General features: G+C 36.0%; 1 pseudogene; it reads left to right on the plus strand.

The window, feature by feature from the left end:
- The first annotated feature begins 2,913 nt into the window (after positions 1-2,913).
- LOC105043108 (malonyl-coenzyme A:anthocyanin 3-O-glucoside-6''-O-malonyltransferase-like) lies at positions 2,914-4,539 on the plus strand (annotated as a pseudogene).
- The last annotated feature ends 457 nt before the right edge of the window (positions 4,540-4,996 follow it).

The raw sequence follows: 4,996 nt of genomic DNA on the forward strand, positions 1-4,996 counted from the left end.
TTTGCAGTATTCTAGATAGTGAACATCGACTTTTTATGTGTTATTGCCTATCATTATTTTCAGATTATATTATTATATTGGTGTGATATGGAAATTCTTACTGGGCTGTAAAGCTCACACCCCTTCATTTTTTTTTCTTCTCAGAGTTACAGGATACTTATGATTAGCTATGACTTGGATTTACGAGTGAATAGAAGGATAAATAAGAGTGTCATAGTATCTGATCAGAGAATTGAAGAAATTTAAATTATAATTATGCAAAGTTTTATGAATTATTATTGAAATTAAATATTATGGTTGATAAGGTTGTAATGATTTAATTTGGCCTTGCATATTCTTTAGGGCTTGCTCTAAAGAGTGTGCAGCCATCACGTATCCGATCCGGATGTTGGGTTTGGGGCGTGACAGAATGGTATCAGAGTCAGGTTTAAAATTATCAGAGATTATGAAGAGATATTAAAACTTTATGTCAGATCAATAGGATGTGACAGAGTGATATCTGAGCTTAGAGCTTAGGTTATGTTCATTTGGAGACAATGATACAAGTGATTAAGATATGATAGAACAATACTAGGACCCAAGTCTAAGGTCACTAGGGATTGTCATATAAGTGATATCAAAACTTTGAGATTATAATCAATAGAGTATGATAGATAATATTAGAGTCTGAGGTTATAATCATTAAGGATGTAATAGAATGATATTACAATTTAGGTTATGATCATTAGAGAATATGATTTAAGTGGTATTTAAGCTTAAGATTATAATTATTTGAAATTATGACTTTAGTGATATTTAAACCTAGGTTATGATCATAAGGAACATGATTGATATAAAAGAAAGAAATCAATATTTGGATTTTGAATCAATAAATACTATGATGAAACTTTATATATAAGTGGCATATGATATCTATAATAGAATTGATGAGTTATATCTTAGATTTCAATTAGTAAGGTTGACCTAAGTATGAAAAGAGTTGACCTTGAAATAAAGTGGGAGGTATTGATAAGTTATGTTGAGTATACTAGAGGATTTTAGAATATAAAACTTATATGATTAAAAGATCATGATTTTTTTTTTTAATTTCAATGATAATTGTCTGAACATTATGAATTTTGGACTTATCAAAGAATGTTAATTAGGGTATGGTCTAAGAAGAAATTTCATCATATGAGAGAGAAATATTTTTGAACACTGAACCTATAAAAGGTCATATATGAAACTCAATCTTAGATGAAAAATATACTTAAATTTTATCATGAGAATATGAGATACACATTTTGGTGAAATCTTTGGTTACTCAAAATATCATATTCTGAATAGGATTCCTTGATCCTTCAAGTTACATTGAATTTCAAGTCAAAAGCTTACTTTTCTAAGTGGATCAAAAATATTTTGATATAGTTAAATTAAAGAAGAAAATTTATTTTGTTAGAGTATGATATATAGGTTATGATGAAATCTTTAATAATTTGAATTACTATCTGTGGATTAATTTTTTTGTTGAAGATGGTGAAGTGTATTAATTATTCAAGTCAAAGTTTAGATATTTTTTTAAATTGAACTAAGACATCTTGCTAGTGTTAAATTTTGAATGACTTATACAAGGGACAAAATTTTCTATGGATTTATCGATTAATATTAAGGGTTGTGATGAAGAGAGCTCTATAAGAAATAATCAAGTTGATTCTACTTAAGATCCTCTAATGGGAAGAGTTCTCTCGTTTCACCTATGACATCACTTTGTTTTATCAAAATTTAGTTTTCAATTTTATTTTGATACCGCTTGGACAAATAATTTTTATTAATTAAAATTTTAATTTTAATTTTTTTAAATTTATTATAATAATTAAATAAACATAATGCATAATTAATTTATTATTGTGTGTGTGTATATATGTATGTATGTATGTATGTATCTATCTATTATATATATATATATATATATATATATATATATATATATATATATATATATATATATATATATATATAAAATTAAATTAATATGATATATAATTAATTTTTTACTGTATAAAATTAAATTAATATAATACATAATTAAATTATCATTTTACATAATTAAATTAAAAAATATACAGATAATTTATCAATATATATAATTAAATTAATATGATATATAATTAAATTATCACTCTACATAATTAAATTAATATGATATACAGTTAATTTATATCATATTAATTTATCATTATATATAATTAAATTAAGATAATATATAATTAAATTATCATTATGCATAATTAAATTAATATGGTATATAATTAAATTATCACTATATGTAATTAGATTAATATGATACATAATTAAAAAAATAATATATAATTAATTTAATATTATATATAATTATATATATAATATATAATTAAATTAATATGATATATAATTAATTTATTATTGTATATATGTGAACGATGTGAGAAAGAAAAACATATTGGAGAGGTTTGTAATGAAGCTACTGAGTAACGCGCAGGATTGGAGCTGGTGGGGAGTGCAATTCATCCTTGCGGGTGGGTTGGCTCACCGTGTACACCACACCCCACAGATGAGATAAAACCTCATGTGTGCAGAGAAAAAAAGAGAGAGGATAGAAAAGAAAGAAGTGACGAGAGTGGAGGACAGGAGGGTGCTTTTATAAGCTCCAATACCATCGTACTATGATCAGCAGTGGGGACTTCGAGCTGTCTCCCAACGCCGCCGTCTCTCTCACCGCCTCGCTCAGTTCGGTCCGCTGCTTATGGGCCCGCGTAGATACTTGTCAGAGGTACTCGTCGGGAAGAAGAGAATTAGGGAGACAGAAATTTAGGAAGATTACTGTATTTAATTTGGAGGTATTTTTATCTCGTGAGGAGTTTAAACTTAAATCTTTATTTCTAATGGATCAGAAGTTATAGCTTTGATCAACGGGGTTTAAAAATTGAAATCGGGTCTATAGATGGATCGGACGTTAAAATCCCCTAAAAATTCCAGCACCGTAATAAATTATTGCGTTTTCTTGCGAACTTCGATCCCCTCGGACTTTTGGGAGGGAAGACATTCTCACATTCACCAAATCCCGCAGCTAGTAGTGTCCTAAGATGGCGTCAAACTCCCCAGCCCTCAAGAGTTCTGGAGAACTACCGGGTCTCCCCACCACCCAGATCGGTCGCTACTGCATCTCTCCCCCTCACCTTCTTTGACATAATCTGGCTGACTCACCACCCTGTCGAGCGCCTTTTCTTCCATCGCTTCCCCCATCCAACCGCTCATTTCATAGACTCATGCCTCCCTAACCTCAAATCCTCCCTCTCTCTCTCACCCTGCAGCACTTCTTCCCTCTTGCCGGTAATCTCCGTCGCTCCCCCGGCAGCGATGACCGGTACGAGATATCCTACGTCGATGGCGACTCGGTCTCCTTCACCGTGGCGGAGCACGATGGTGATTTCCATGATCTCTCCGACGCCCGTGCGTGCGACGTCTCCAAGCTCCTGCAGTTGGTCCCCCGGTTGCCCAAGTCCCAAGATGCTCAAGCCTTTGCTAGCCTTACAGGTCACCGTGTTTCCGAATCACGGCATCGCCATCGGGATGTCGGTCCACCATTCTGCATGCGACGGTTCTGGCTCCATGCATTTCATCGAGTCATGGGCCTCCGCATGCAAGTCGGGAGGCTCGATGCCTGCGGTTGCGCCGCCTCCGCTCTTCGACAGGACCTTGATCTCCGATCCTCGAGGGCTGTACTCTGTTTTCCTTGATGACGTAAGAAGTTTTCAAGCTTTCCAAAATGATATACCATCAGGGGAAATTCCTCTCACCGACATGGTCCATGTCACGCTCTGTTTCAAACAAGATCACATTCAAAGGCTCAAGAGACTGGTGCTGGCCAGAGCCGCCGAGCGTGAGACATCGTTCCATTGCTCGACGATCGTGGTCGTGTTTGCTTATGTATGGTTCTGCCTTGTGAGGATGAGGGGTCTTGCAAGTGTGAGGAAAGCTTATTTGGGATTCCCGGTGGATTGCAGGGAACGACTGCAACCGCCGCTCCCGGCGGCGTACTTCGGAAATTATGTAGGGCCTTGTCTTGTGGAGGCAGCGGTGGGCGATGTTATTGGAGAAGAGGGTTTGTAGCGGCGGCGGAGGCAATTGGGAAAGCAATTGAAGGAATAAAAGACGGATTTTTGGATGATGCGGAGAGGTGGCCACGAAGATTTATTACTGTGGTGACCGAGCAACCAATAATGAGTGTTGCAGGGTCACCAAAGTTCAGAGTTTACGAGACTGATTTCGGATGGGGAGGACCGAAGCAGGTTTTGGTGACGTCGAGCCGTATCGGTGGCAGAGAGCAAACAAGTGCAGGGAGGAATCGAGATTGGAATGGTTCTCCCAAACAATGCGATGGATGAATTGAGGACTCACTTCTTGAATGTGCTGAAACTTCTTGCAGAATAATCCCCAAGTCAGGTGCCAACAGGATTGGTAACCATGCTGTGGGTGAGAGAGAGAGAGAGAGAGAGAGAGAGAGACTGTGTACTTTTCTACTTTGACAAGATAATCAGTTTTATATAATAAATAATTTTCATGCGAAGGAAACAAATGATCATGTTCTTCTGTACAAATTCTAGCTTCATATCATCTTTATCACGGCAGCCTGCTATGTGTTTGTCGTGGAAAACTAGAAACCTTTTCGATTCAGATTTTATGTGGTTGTTGGTGAAGAATAAGCAGGTCAGCGTGGATAGTCCGCGAAAGAGAGGCTGGGATCGAAGGAGATCAGGGCTTGCGTTATATGCGAGAGGGCACTAAAACAGCAGATCGTCAGCTCCGGTGATGTCCACTGTTTTTTTTCCGCCATAAGTGGCCAGGAATGCATATATTTTCACTCAAACCAGTCGGGCCATCTAAATTTGAGATTCAAACTATGGAACATGATCCGTAGAACAGAAAATGCCTAAAAATCTAAATTCAAGCTATAATGAATCGGAAGAACAATAACTTG

Source organism: Elaeis guineensis, chromosome 4 (assembly GCF_000442705.2).
Source record: "Elaeis guineensis isolate ETL-2024a chromosome 4, EG11, whole genome shotgun sequence".
NCBI lineage: Eukaryota > Viridiplantae > Streptophyta > Magnoliopsida > Arecales > Arecaceae > Elaeis > Elaeis guineensis.